At 42.3% G+C, this 15,000-nt stretch overlaps 1 protein-coding gene across 1 annotated transcript in view; it reads right to left on the bottom strand.

Annotated features, from left to right (window-relative positions):
• Window positions 1–7,369: 7,369 nt before the first annotated feature.
• The window catches only part of DCDC1 (doublecortin domain containing 1), a 482,427-nt gene continuing 474,796 nt past the window's right edge, over window positions 7,370–15,000 (bottom strand). The window contains exon 42 of the mRNA XM_035701486.2: window positions 7,370–8,094. The gene's annotated coding sequence lies outside the window, so the exon portion shown is untranslated. The remainder of the gene's footprint in view (window positions 8,095–15,000) is intronic.

Raw genomic sequence — 15,000 nt, 5'->3', positions numbered from 1 at the left:
CCTTTGGAAAAGCTCCTTGGGAACTCAGGACCGATGGACTTGGTATCCTACATCAAGCGGATCTCTTAGCCCACCACCAGATTGCACCAAAGTCATAGACCTTTGGGGTGGGGGTGGTCACTAAGGTGAATTTTCATTCTTCTCCTTCTTTCACCTTCTGCATCCAACAGCCCTCACCTCCAGATACACCTGTTTCTTAAATTCCTGTAGAGTCTATAGCCTGCTGTTCATAACTGATGCATGTTCAAAGCATGCCAGACCCGAGGGCGACATTTACGGAGCAGGGCACTGTGCCGGGCGTTGTTTTCATTTCTGTACATGGATGAATCTGTTTAATTTTTACAACAGTCTTGTAAAGTAGATACTATTACTATCCTCTTTTTATAGATGAGCAAGCCAAGTCAGAAAGTTTATATAATCTTCCTAAGATGGAACAGGTTAATATGCGAGACAGTCAGGCTGTGAACCTAAGTAGCCTGACTCCAGAGAACACGCTTAACTGCTCTACTCTAAGTGTCATAGACTGAGTGGCTGGGAGGAGTAGAGATGGGGCCTGCAGACAGACTTCCACGCCTCCCTGCGCACACTCATGCTGTTCCCTCTGCCTATGCCACCTTCCTCTGTTTACCAGCTTTTCCATTCTCTCCCTTCTGTTCATAAAACTAAACTCAACTCATTTATATAGTAACAAGTAAATATGATCTCCTGTTGGTTTCTCCTGCCTGCCAAGCCCAACCGAAATCAGGCTGAATGCGTCACCCCTTAATCAGTGTCCCGGTAGGCATAGAGTAAAGATGTCTTTATGAGCCTGACTCCTTACACCCCCAAGAGGCAGTACTTTCTTTGAGGGTAAGGGCTTATTCATTCTGCAACTCTACCACACAGCACAAAGCCTGACATATGCTGAGAACACCACAAATGCTGCGTTGAGAAAACAGACAAACGTGCAAAAGACGCCATTGAAAGAGGATTTATGTGTGTTCCTCAACTCAGTGAGAAAAACAACAGATGGAAGCTGCCCTGAGCCATAATTATCTTAATAGAAGTAAAATTCAAAGGTAGAGCAAGCCGACAGGAGGTACTGAGTCCCTTGTCACCTGCAGTCTTCAAGCAGGCCTGGGCAGCCACATAAAGGAGAGGTTACGAAGGAAGGGATCCCAGATTCAGCTGGGGAGGCAAATTTAAGATTCTGAACAGAGCCCGATTTCCACTGCCAAGACCTTGCCTGGACTAGCACAATAGCCTCTGTGATGGTTAATTTAATGTGTGAACTTGACTGGGCTAAGGGTTGGCCAAATAGCTAGTAAAACATCAATTCTGGGTGTGTCTGTAAAGATTTCTGGAAGAATTTACATTTGAATTAGTAGACTGAGTAAAGATGTGGATGGGCATCCTCCTACCTCTTGAGGTCCAGAATAGAACAAAAAGGCTGGTGAAGGGCAAATTCACGCTTCTGCCTGTGCTGGGACACCCAGGCAATGTCTTCTGCCCTCAGACATTGGCATTCCCAGTTCTCAGGTCTTGAGAAATAGCTTGGGGTGGGGCCCTTTTCCAGAGCCTACATTGCTACTCTATTCCTGTCGGTTGTCAATTAATCTAAGTCATATGTTGTCCCTGGCTATATGCAGAGTTAAGGGAAGCGAGTAGATAGATAATCTGATGAGTAAAGGAAGGCCAGGGAAATGATAAAAAAAATTCCAACCCCGGCCTTTTCCAATTTAATGAGACCCTTCATAGTCTCCAAGTTGTTGTCATGCCTGTGGGCAAAATTATTGGCACCGGTTCTCACCAGGTAGAAATACCCATAAGAAAATGATGCCACATTTGCCCACTTTTCCAAGAGAAGGCTGCCCCCCCCCCACCCCTTAGCTGTACTTACCTTTGTGGAATATGCCTTGCTTTCAGCACCATAGGTCTTAGATTAGGAAAACCATGGGTCTACCCAGAAATGCCTAATTTCACTTCAGCTCAGAAAGTTTCTGTTGTGAAAATCCAATAGGCAGCAAAGGAACTGTGGTACTGTGTGTGTTTTTAGAGGCCAAGGAGAAAGTTTTGGCTACATCTTCCTAAAACTGCTTTGTTCATATCTGAACTTCCAGCAGCTAACTTTTTTATGTTATAGCACCAAGGTTTCTAGGAATCACTAATACCAGTAATTTAAACTTCCAAAGGCCAAATCTGAAGCAACTTGAAAGATCTCACCTTCTCCTCCAGTGGCCTAAATACAAGAACACCAGAGAGAATTTTGATTCATCGAAGACTGTGTGGTCTCCAGACTCCAAGATGGCCCCACATGGTCCTGGCTTTCTGATAGTCACACCTCCAAGTAGCCTCCTACTATTATTATTATGTGTAAAGAGTTTTCTACATAAGCTAATATATGTATATGTATACATACATTTCCTGCCCATCTTCCCCCAGAGCCCTGGTTATTAAACATAGGATACTAACTAAATGAAAGAGTGAATATGCAGACTTATTTGGGCTAATAATTGGAGCCTATTCTGTAGGCAGTGGGAGCCATCAGTGGTTTTTGAGGAGGGGCATGCCATAAGTAGACTTGCATTTCAGAAAGTTCATTTTGGCTGTAATAATGAGACAGATTGGAGGTGAGGAAGTAGAAATCATTTAGAAAACCCGTTCAAGTTCAATGATATAATTTAGCTAAATGCTGGACATTAGGCTAAGAAATTCCTTATACTATTTTACTCCGTACAGTAACCCTGTTGAGGTAGACCTCATCACAGCAGAGGCAGTGGAGCTGGACAGAAGGAAGTAGTTGGAACAGGGCTTGCCGACTGTAGCTTGGGTGTAGATGTCTTCGGCTGTCTGGCTGAGAGTGAAGAGGGATCAACCTGGATCCTCAGAAAGATCACCTTTCACATTGTAGGTACCTTGCAACTCAAAGAATAGTCACATCACCCAAGCTGGCCCCAACAAACTCTCTCTTCTTGTATAAAAATGCAAGGATAGGAGAGCAGGTAGAGGACGTTTATTCCAGAAGCAGTGCTTAGGATAGCTGGCTAAATAGTTCTGCCCATACCTACACTGCATGGGTTTCTATCCTCTTTCTAAACCTCATCTCAGCCTTCAAGCCCCTCTTTGCTTTAGTTTTCCAGAACTGGCCTATATTTTCTCAACCAAAAATCTGTCACCAATGCGATGACTGATTAAGACTGAGCAGTGTTTCAGGAGAATCCTCAATGTTTCAGAAGATAGTCAACAGTTTGGATTTTGACCCATTGACAGAGACTCCAATCTGTTCCCAGGGTCTCTCTTTCTCTGGGGAACGAACTCCATTTGAAACATGTGTATGGTGGGTCTCCTGAGTTCACATGAAAAGGAAACTTGGCTTCTTTATTCCTATGACTCTCTCCCGAAGCTGCTCTGAGTCATGTATGAATGATAGCTCCTGCCCAAGAGGCTCAGGAGCATGACAGACATACCTGTGTATGTGTGAGGTGTGCTATTAAAGGCCACAAGAACGTCCGTAAGAAGGATAATTGACACAGGGACAGAATCCATCCCTTATCCAACGAAGTTCTCAACAAATCCTGATTAGAGAAGTCTCTGTGCTGTGGCCTGATGGAAATATTTTGACCTGTAAGGATCCCGATGCAAAAGTCCAAGTGGCCATGCAGTCAGGTCTTCTACCTTCTCTTCTGTAAAGGGGGTGAAGGCAGGCCCTAAAGTCAGCTAGGATCAGACCCTAGTAGGAGTGCTTAATCAGCTGCCCTGGGTCCCAGGCAGGAAAACTACCTGCTGCGAGGAGGTATTAATGACCATAAATGGCAGTGACCTCATTTTTTCTCAATTTCTCTGTCAAAAACCCTACTTGGCAATGGGTCAAGGACAGGGTTGCCACGCTGATCACATCTGGCTGTGTCTATAACAAAGATTAAAGTGACTGACCTGTAAGTAGGAGAGAGGCTCACTTACCAGTTTCCACCTTAGCAGCCCCCAGTTTGGTACCTGGGAGATGCTCAAGAAGTGTTTGTGGGCAAAGGGTGAGCAGTGGAGAAGGAGGCATCTGTTACTACCCAGAGCCTGGCAGGGAGGGTCTCCCCTTTCTTGTCATTTCAGCTCCTGGGCCTTTGGTTCAGAGGGAAAACTTTCCTCCTGTTCTACTCCTGCCATTTCCAACATCCTGAATCAGGTAGAGGTTCTTGTTCAGGCAGGTGGAGGTCTGGGACTCTCCTAATCCTTTCCATAATTTATCTTGGGGACTCCTTGAAAGATGGGTGTAGGTAGAGCTCCAGCCTGGAGGCCCTACTTTATATATTTTAGCTTTGCCTAGAACAGTAACTCTGTCAGGAACCCGTCACCCGTCTGTTAAGAGAAAGGATAAACCAGTTATCCTAAGGGTCTTGTTGAACAATCATCTTCCAAGTGGTAGGCTGGCCAGAATCATGGCTGTCACTGCTTCCCCATATAAATGTGTCTTTACTTAAAACACAGGTTCCCTAAACAGTGTTGTATGTCTCCCCCTCTTGACAACTATCTTTCATGTTGATACTCTTATAACCTTTGCCTGACATTATCAAAGTCCAGAAAGCAAAAACTTGATGCCAGAGATAACAAAGCAAAGGCATCCACCACACAATCGCCGAGTCACGGTCATGCACTAACAGCCACCCCGGCCACCACAGCCAGGGGACTCAATCTCTCAGTTAAGCCACTTCCTGGAGCAAAAACCCACATTTCTTGACAGAGCCAACCATTCAAAGCTGCCCTCTCTGCCCTTGCAAATTTAATTTGTTTCAAATCTTGTAGGAGCCACAGAATTATTTTGGGATTGGACTCAAGTGAAAACAGGTGTGCTGCTCTTTTATCCACCACCCCCCACCACCTCTCCTTCAAAAGGGTCTGATTAGGCACCAGATTACTCAGACCAGTCGATGGAGCTTGGAGGAACCCCTTTATTTTCCTGGATATTGGTCACTAGGATGCTAAACTAGATTCCTGGATACATCAGCCCTGACCCAACTGACCTTCTCATGCCCCATCCAAGTGCCTATGAGTGGTAGGCCACGCTATGGTGTCACCCACCCAGTGCCAGTTGCCTTCTCTGCTTCCATGCTGGTCCACCTGGCCCTGTGAGCCAAGGCCTGGTGGTCCTGCCTTCCAAGATCAACCTGAGCTCCGTTCTTGGCTATCTCAGCATTTGCTTTGGCTGCCCAATTCAGGCTGACCTTCCTGGTGTGTCAATATTTAGGGAGCTAAGCCTGGAAAACATTCACAAAGTTTAAGGTGAAACAGAAAAATCTTATTCAAATAGGAAAATTGGAGTTCAGCAAAAAGTCACATCAGGAGGAAAAAAAAATGGAAAAAGGAAAAGGAATTATTCCAATAGTAGTCCTGGGAAGGGAGCTGTTGGCACTCAGGGACCTGTGAATGGAGATTTTTTGCCTCAGTTCCTGCTGTGGAGAGATTTCAGGCTCAGACCCGGGGTATCTTCACTCATCTATCTGTACAAACACTTTAGTTTCCGTATTTATTCTCATGACTTTAAATTCCATCTTGATACTGACAATTCCTAAGCTCAAATCTTCAACCCATACCTCTGTCTTGAACACAAGACCATATATCAATAATTGACTTCCTACCTCTTCTTAGCATTGAAAATATTCAAATTCACTCTACCCTAAGCCCTGCTCTTTCCTTGGTCTCCCCTAAGGCAATGCCATCCTTTCCTTTGTTCAGGCCAAGAACCTTGGAGTTGTCTCTGCATCCTCTTCCCACACCTCCACACCCCATCTGTTAGCACATCTCATCTGCCCTACCTTCAAAATACTTCCCATGTGTTACCACTTCTTGTCATTTGTGTCCCCACCACCGTGGTACAAGTCACCACTATCTTCTGTCTAAAAATTATAATAGGCTCATAGCTGGTCACCCTACTCTGCTCGGTCCCTTCTACCCCCACCCTGGCAGCACAGAAAAATGAAAATGATTCTTTTAGGACATAGGCCAGGTTGTATTACCATCTGCTCAACAGTCTCCAATGGCTTCCCATCCCCCTCATAGTAAGAGCTAAAGTCTTCATAATGGCCTTAAAGACCTTCCAATATCTGTTCCCTGCTTATTTCCCACCACTTAATCTCTGATCTCACCACCTACCTCTTTCCTCCTTGCTCACTCTGTTCTAGCCACATTGGCCTCCTGGCTGGTCCTCAAAACTTAAACCATTCTCCTGCCTCAGGACATTTGCCTTTGCTGTTCCCTCTGTGTGGAATGCTCTTCCCCCAGGTGTCTCTGTCTAATTTGCTCCCTCAACAATTTTAGTTCATTTTCATGTGCCACCTTAACAGAGGTGCCTCCTCCAACCACTATACATAAGATGTAATGGTCATACATCCCACTGCCTTCGCCCTGTAGCCCTAACTATATTGCTTATTCTGCTTTATATTTTTATTCAGCAATTATTTCTACCTGGCTTATTATGTACATGTTTGTCTATTTTCTGTATTTTCCAACTAAAGAATAAGCTCCTGGATGATGTAGTTTCATTCTGTCCACTACCATATCCCCAGAACCTAGACTGATATCACCTGTATGATAGAAGTGACACATAATTTTCTAGATAATTAATACCTAGCACCCTTCAAGACTTCCAGCACCCTCAACTTTTCTTTGCATGATTATGCCAGTTTTAAAGGTGGAGCATGAGATTCAGTCCTGACCAATTATAGCATTTCATGTCTACGCCCCTTCCGCTCTCACCCTATACAGAGGAATTAGGTCACAGATGATCAGAGCCAATGAGATGCAGAGAACTTTTCTCTGCTGGAGGAAAATATTTCTGTCTTTCATTGAACTTTAAGCTAACAAAATAAAGAAAGGACTGAACCCCTTTTGTGGCCATTTGGTTGCTGTGAGGAGAGTCTGTGAAGCCTTTGAGATAAACTTATGAGTAGTAGTCTCAAATCTTGAGGACAAAGATTCTCTTGACCATGACCTATTCATCCCACACAGAGAACCTTGAATTTCAGGGAGAAAATACAGGGCAAAAAATGATAATAATAAGGTCCTCTTCTTTGCCTCCCTCCTCTTTCTAAGCCTTTCCATTTCCACCATCTAGAATTGTAATGATGCTCTAATCTAGAATAAGGATGGCATGTTATTTCCAACTCTGACTGACATGTGGTAATTACCTGGAGCTTAATGTAGAGAAAGATACAGAAGCTATGAATAGCACAGTGAGAAAAAGGGCCATGGCTGCCCAGTAATGTCTGTTATGAGTATGAGAGAGGAGAGTGGTGCATATTAGTACAGAATTTTTCTGTCTACAAAAAAGCATGAAAATTACATAAACATGGATATGCTTTCATGGATAAAGCATGAACATTGAGCTAATTTCAAGAACATAATTTTTTTAAGAACATAATTTTTATTAAATATGCACATGATAAGGGGGACATAGATAAAAAGGTATGATTCGATTGAGGGGAAATTCAGGGATGACTCTGGCAGGTGAAACACAAATGGAAGCCCTGAAGTACAGACAGACTGATTTATCTGGAGCAGAGGGGCCGTGTCGCAGAGAAATTTGAGATAAGTCTGGAGATTTCCATCAGGGACAGCGTGATGGACCAGGGCCTTGAATGCTAGGCTGAAAGGGGGGATATGTAGGCAGCAATAGGGAGGTTCAGTCGAGACTTGAGCAGGTGATGGTTGTAATAAGATCGATGTTCGAGGCAGATTAGTCTGTCAGTTGAATCCAGGATGAATTGAAGCCGTGGGAATTGGTAGTGGGGAGGCTGGTTAGCATCCTGCTGCAATGAGTCAAGAAAACGCACTCTGGAAAATGTCTTAAGCAGACCTGTCATGAGTATGACCACAGGCTCCTTAGCTGTGTCCAAACCTGTGTCAGGGACATGTTTAGAGAAGTTTCAGAACCTCCATAGAGCTTTCAGAGTAAATGACCTGAACAATTGTAGAGGGTCCTTCAATTCTGTTTACTTAACAGTGGCCAGGGCTAGGAACTAGGCAAATCTGAGGACGCTGTTAAAGATTCTGGTGTGGAAGGAATTTTGTGCATCTTGTTACTGTGGCACCACAGAGTCGGTCCAACAGGGTCTCCTGAAGTTTCTGCTGAATCATACAAAGGGATGATACGTTGTTGTTGTTTTTTTAAAGATTTATTTATTTATTTATTTATTTATTTATTTATTTATTTATGATAGACATAGAGAGAGAAAGAGAGGCAGAGACACAGGAGGAGGGAGAAGCAGGCTCCATGCCGGGAGCCCGACATGGGACTCGATCCCGGGACTACAGGATCGTGCCCTGGGCCAAAGGCAGGCGCTAAACCGCTGAGCCACCCAGGGATCCCCAAGGGATGATATGTTAATTACTCTATTTCACTCATGTAAGTATAGAGTATACTCCTGGATCACCCACAGTAAGGGCATGAGGCATAAATGAAATGTCACAGGGTGAAAAGAAAGAAAGAAGGAAAGGAAAGAAAGAAAGAAAGAAAGAAAGAAAGAAAGAAAGAAAGAAAGAAAGATCACAGGGTGCAGGCTGGCAAAAGAAAACAAACAACAACAACAAAAAAGAAGCCAAGTGTGACAGAGAAGTGGAAAGTCCATATTCCAGAAAAGCAGTGGTTACTTAGAACTCACTGGAAGTTTCCATCCTCAAATAGGGGCTAACCACTTCAATTTTTTTTTTTTTTAAAGAGAAGTCCTCTATCTAGAGTTTTATGTAAATGTTCATTTAATTTAATTAGTTGATTCCTTCATTCAGATCCCTCAACTCAGAAACTACACATGTGGGTTTAGTCCCCTTTTTGAGTCTAGCCCTTGATTCAAGAGAAGCAGAAAATGAGTTTTGAAGCAGGCAGCTTGGAATACAGTTTTGGCCTGCCCCTTTTTTCTCTGTAACCATGAGCAAGGGACCCCCACAGATCCCAGCTTCCAAGCCATTATTTGTCGACTGGGGATAGAAGGGTGATGATCAGATTAATTGAGCACTTACTAAGTAGCAGGCACTGTTGCTGTACATATACTACATCATTTAATTCTCATGATGGCCTATGGAAGAGTTGTTATAATTTTCTTTGTTTTTCAGATGAGGAGAATGAGACACAGAAAGTTTAAGTAATATTTCACTGGACCATGATAACAATAGATGTGAAGCAGTTGGGATGTTTGCAAACCACATCATAAGCATTAACTATTTTTTCCAGTTTTATTGAAATATAATTGGAACATGATATTGTACAATTTTAGCTATACAGTATAATAATTTGATAAATGTGGGATCCCTGGGTGGTGCAGCGGTTTAGCGCCTGCGTTTGGCCCAGGGCGCGATCCTGGAGACCCGGGATCGAATCCCACGTCGGGCTCCCGGTGCATGGAGTCTGCTTTTGCCTGTGTTTCTGCCTCTCTCTCTCTCTCTCTGTGACTATCATAAAATAATAATAATAATAACAATAATAATAATTTGATAAATGTATATAGAGTGAAATGATTACCATGATTAGGTTAGTTAACATTTATTGCCTCATATAGTTACACTTTTTTTCCTTGTAAGGAGAACTTTTCAGATCTACTTTCTTAGCAACTTTCAAATATACAATAAAGTATTGTTAACTCTAGTCACCATCTTGTATGTTACATCCTTGGAACTTACCTGTCTTATAACTGGAAGTTTATACCTTTGACCATCCTCACCCATTCTTATTATTAGTTTAATGAAGAGAGAAAATGGCCTTCAAAAATTCTAACTACTGACAGCTGCTTCTGCTGCCAGGAGAGTGTCATACTTCCTTTCTTAGAAGGTCTTTATCTAGGAAAATACTTGAAAAGTTTTCTCAGGGTCTAAACGCTAAAGCTTCTGCGGGATGACTTGGAAGATGTCTGGGCAAGAGTATGCTGAACCATTCTACAAAGTAGTGGGGGCTTTGGAGGGCCCAGGGGAGAACCTCAACTGAGAAAGCGAGGGGGCCAAGAAGAAGGAAGGTTGGGGAGGGGTGAGGAAAGGCACAGAAGAAGAGCAGCTCAAGCCACCTCCACCTCCCTCAGCAAGAGAGAGGAGGACCAAGGAGATGGGCCGTGAACTTGCTCTGAGCAGTACTGGTGGGGAATTATAATCACTCACCTCTATGACTGTTGAGAGGAGTCAAACACTTGTACTTGCAGAGGCTGCTTTGGAGAAGCAGAGAGGAAAGGACCGTCTCCTTTTGAGCAGGTGAGAACCAGGCCAAGCGATAACTAACCGGGCCTGTCCCCTTCCCAGTGCTTTCTGCTCATTTAATGCAGACAACAACCTCCGAGGAGGTGGTCTATTAGCCCTTTATTACAAATGGGGAAACTGAGGCAGAGTGCATGAGCGGGTTGCCCAGAGTCCTCCACCTACAAGTGATCCACTTGGGCTGTTAACCCTGATGCTTATCTTGAAGACAAATCCAACTGCAGGAGAGGAGATACGTGTGAAGATGAAGATTCAAAGGAGAGAATCAGTAAAAGACTGAGTTGGGTAACCCCCCCGGGAATCCCCAGGGACTTTGGGGGGCTCAGAGAGGGGGTGGCTGGTTGCTGGTTGTCCACTGACCTATGGGGTGGGTCTTGAACCATTTTGATTTAAACATTAAAACAAGGTGACACAGTTTACATTGATCTTTGGGGGACCCTGTTTATTTTCGTGATTCAGATAGGGCCTGCAAGTGACTAAAACCATCCGTTAGACGTTAACTTTATCCTCCACCACTGCCCCTGTGCTGATGCATGATTAATATGTCCTGATAGTACAGCCAAGTGGTGGTAGCTGCTTCCCCAAGTGTGGGAAGAAGCTAATAGCCCCACAGAAACCTGCCAGGCATCAAACTTAGTTTTGAGGATTTTCTGAATGGGGAGGGGAAGAGACCATTTTGTTATGCAGAAGCCTATCAATGGCTTTCAAAGACACAACTAATACCCAGATCTAAAAAGAGAAAATGGTGGAGTATTCATTAGGGAGGCTTTGATTTTATCTGATCATGGGGGAAAAGAGAGACAAACCTATTACATTGTTTTGAACTTTGTTAATTTGTATAACACATGCTACTTATGTTCTTAAGGAGACAAAGATCCACATGATGGACACTTTTTCTTATTGATTTCCTAAGAACGGGGCATCGCAATTACTTTTAAGAAACGATTTAACTTATCATGATGGAAAAATCTTTGAATGAAAATGCTATCCATCAAAGGTTAAAACACACACACACACACACACACACACACACACAAAACCACCCAAAAAACCAGTTGAGGCTTGTCACAGAGGAAAATGAGACAGACATGATCAAAATGCAATGCATTTAACCCTTAAACAGATCAGACGATCTCAGGAGAGGTTGTGTTGTCACTAATGTGTTCTTTCTTTTTCTTTCCCTTTTTCCTCTTCTTTTTCTTCTCCTCTTCCTCCTTCTCTTCCTTCTCCTCTTCATTTTTTCCTAGTAATCCATTGAGCAAGTTCAAAGCTTATATTTTACTGATGACCCAACTATCAGCTTTCCAAGTATAGAAACAGCCTCCTTCTTTCTGGAGTGCTTCTGGTTTTATTTCCCAGGCATGACAGGGTAAACAGGGGGGAGGAAAGAGGCTTACCCCAAAACTATGACTTCTTGAAATATCCCCATGCAGCACCTCAAGAGATATCCCGTTTTCTCCTGTTAAGAATACTTTACTCTTTGCACTTAGGACACACTTTACATCTACCTTTTCTGTCTTGGAAATTACACACATGAAGCAACTACAAGTGGCGATTGAGCTGATGGATTGGCATTTGTGGCGAGTATTTACAGAAAACCACATCATGTGACCTCAAAATAGATGTGCTGCGTTTAGGTGGAGTTTTGTTGGACTGATTGTGGTGAGCTACATGAGAGGCAGAAGGGAGGGAAAAGACTCAAAGTGAGAAAAAGGCACTTGTGGAAGCTCAGAATTAAACAAAGACGTCTTTTTGAGTATTAAGAAACAAAAACAATGGATCCAGAGCCATGGAAGGGTGCCCAGTGGCCCCAAATGCTCATTTGCTTTTAAGGTTGTTTGGGCTTTAATTAGTGAAGCCTTGACAGAAGGATTAAAAAACTTGAACTTTGAAAAAGAACAATTCTGCAAGGCCAAATGGGAAGAAGGATGAGTGGATGCAGATGGCAATGCATTCCTCTCGGCTTGTTTAGCCAAGGATTAGAACTCTAAGCTCTGAGGCTGGGCTGGTAGTTTTTATTCAAAAGAAAGGTTCAGACCACTTTATTCTGCTTTAGGCATGAAATAAACTTATCAGGAAGAAACTTATAGAAACAATGTTCCTCTTTTTGTCGTTTTAATCCTTCTGCATTTATCAAGAATCAATAGCTCACATTTCCCCCGTACTTGGCCCCAAAAATATTGAATTTCTTATAATTCCACCAAAGCGCAAACTATTTTATGTGTTTGAACCCTGTACATTAACTGCCCTTCTCTGCTTCTACTTGGTAGACTCCTATGTATCCTCCAAATCCTGCCCTTTCATATGTCCTCTCTGAATCTTCTTTGAATTTTGTTTTATCTACTTAAATCCACCTCTGCAGTTGCACTTACCCCATTGTGTTGCAATTATCTGGTAACATAGACTATATGCAGAAGAATGTATGTAGTATGTATGTACATCCTAAATAATAATAATTCTAAAAATATGTATAGACTGTTTAGAAGCACAAATTCGGGGCCCCTGGGTGGCTCAGCGGTTGAGTGTCTGCCTAGGGCCCAGGGCATGATCCTTGAGTCCCGGGATTGAGTCCCACATCAGGCTCCCTGCATGGGGCCTGCTTCTCCCTCTGCCTGTGTCTCTGTCTCTGTGTCTCTCAGGAATAAATAAATAAATAAATGCAAATCTTAAAAAAAAAAATAAAAGCACAAATTCAACGGAGTACATTTTAAAGATCTTATTGGCTTTACTCAACGATTTGTGAGTCAGGAGCCCATCTAGCAGATAAATAGAAGCTCCCAGAGGCTGTACAAAATGATAGGCAAAAGAGAGTAGGAACAGGGGAATTATAGCGGCAAAAGTGGATTGGTTGTGGCAAGGTCACTTTCCTTTAGGGGTCTATCAGGCAGATTCCTGTACTAGTGTCGATCGAGTAGTTCCTGAGAGACTGGTTTAAGATCCCATTTCTGGGAAAGGCTGAAACTGTCGTTAAGTCTTGGTTTGGTGACATAGGGATTAGCATAAGTGATGCCATTTGGGGCCTGTTGGCTTGCTTTTAATAGTACCAAGCAAACAACTTAAGAAAGAAAATTTGCCAATAACTTAATATTTCCAGCCTGACTCATCCATCCCTTTATGTATTTGAACTGTAGAGGCAACTATTAGAGACATTTTATATTTATCATAGCCTTTCTTTTCTTTTTTTTTTTAAGATTTTATTTATTTATTCATGAGAGACATAGAGAGAGGCAGAGACACAGGCAGAAGGAGAAGCAGGCTCCCTGTAAGGAGCCCGATGTGAGACTCGATCCCAGAACCCCGGGATCATGACATGAGTCAAAGGCAGATGCTCAACCACTGAGCCACCCAGGCGTCCCAGCCTTGCTTTTCTTTCTAGTTTTACCACATATGTTTGTATCCTTAAACAACATATTGTTTACTGTTGCCTCATTGAACCTAATATAAAGAGAATTATATATGTCGTTAGGATTCATCCATATTGATGAATGAATCATGCATCCTTAATGGAGTGAAAATTGGTTCTGGGAGTGCAGACAACTCTTTTTTAATGTTTAAAGCAAAGATATGCATATAGTATCTAAGTCGACAGTTTGTCTATGGTTAAAGTTTCACAGGGGTATTAGGGAAAAAAGTTTGAAGACATCTCTTTGGGGTATGATAATGAAAGAAAAAAGGCTGAAAAGCACTGGGTGAGTCACATATTTTCATTGCTACATAGTATCTCATTAGATATTAGACCATAATTTATCTGTCTAATGTTGATGGATATATGGCTTGTTTCCAATTGTTTTTATTATTAAAATCATCTCATACACACGAATTTGATAACTTTGATGAAATGGACCAATTCTTTGAAAGACACTAACACTCACACAAAAAAGAAGTAGACAATCAGAGCTCAAAGATTTCCTGGGTGCCTGAGTAGCTCAGTCAGTTGGACATTGGACTCTTGGTTTCAACTTGGGTTGTAGTCTCAGGGTTGTGGGATCCAGCCCCTCATTGGTCTCTGCACTCATTGTGGAATCTGCTTGAGAATCTCTCCTTCTTCCTCTGCCCCTCCCCCTGCTCACATGTGAGTGTTCTCTCTCTCTAAAATAAATAAAATCTTTGGGACACCTGGGTAGCTCAGCTGGTTAAGCATCCAACTCTTGTTTTGGCTCAAGTCATGATCCTGAGATTGAGCCCCACATCAGACTTCATGCTTAGCATGGAGTGTGCTTGCTCCTCTCCCTTTGCTTTTCCCCCGCTCTCTTTCTCTCTCAAATAAATAAATAAAATCTTTTTTTTTTTTTAAAAGAACTAGGAGATTTCCCAATAAGATTAGGAAGAAAACAAGGACCTCTCTTCTCATCAATGCTTTTGAACATCCTATTGGAGGTCATAGCTAATGCAATAAACAAGAAAAAAAAATGTAAAAAGTTACATAAATTGGGAAGAAGGAAATAAAACTATCTTTGTTTGCAAGTGACATGATTGCCTTTATAGAAAATCCAAAAGAATCACCAAAAAAGTGGAACTAACAAGAGATTATGGTAAATTTTCAGGATAGACGTTAATGCATAAAAGCCAGATGCTTTCTTATATATCAGCAATGAAATGAAAAACACATTACCATTTACATTAACAACACCCCAAAAAATGAAATGCCTGGGTAAAAACCAAACAAAATATATACAAAATACGAAATGATGAAAGAAACCAAAGAAAAACTGAATAAATGAAGAGATATTCTGTGTTCATAGATAAGAAGACAATATCATCAAGATATCAGCTCTTCCTAACTTGATGGATAGATTCAAT

Source organism: Canis lupus, chromosome 18 (assembly GCF_003254725.2).
Source record: "Canis lupus dingo isolate Sandy chromosome 18, ASM325472v2, whole genome shotgun sequence".
Taxonomy (NCBI): domain Eukaryota; kingdom Metazoa; phylum Chordata; class Mammalia; order Carnivora; family Canidae; genus Canis; species Canis lupus.
The sequence above is the reverse complement of the archived record's forward strand: the minus strand, read 5'-3'. Positions and strand labels throughout refer to the sequence as shown.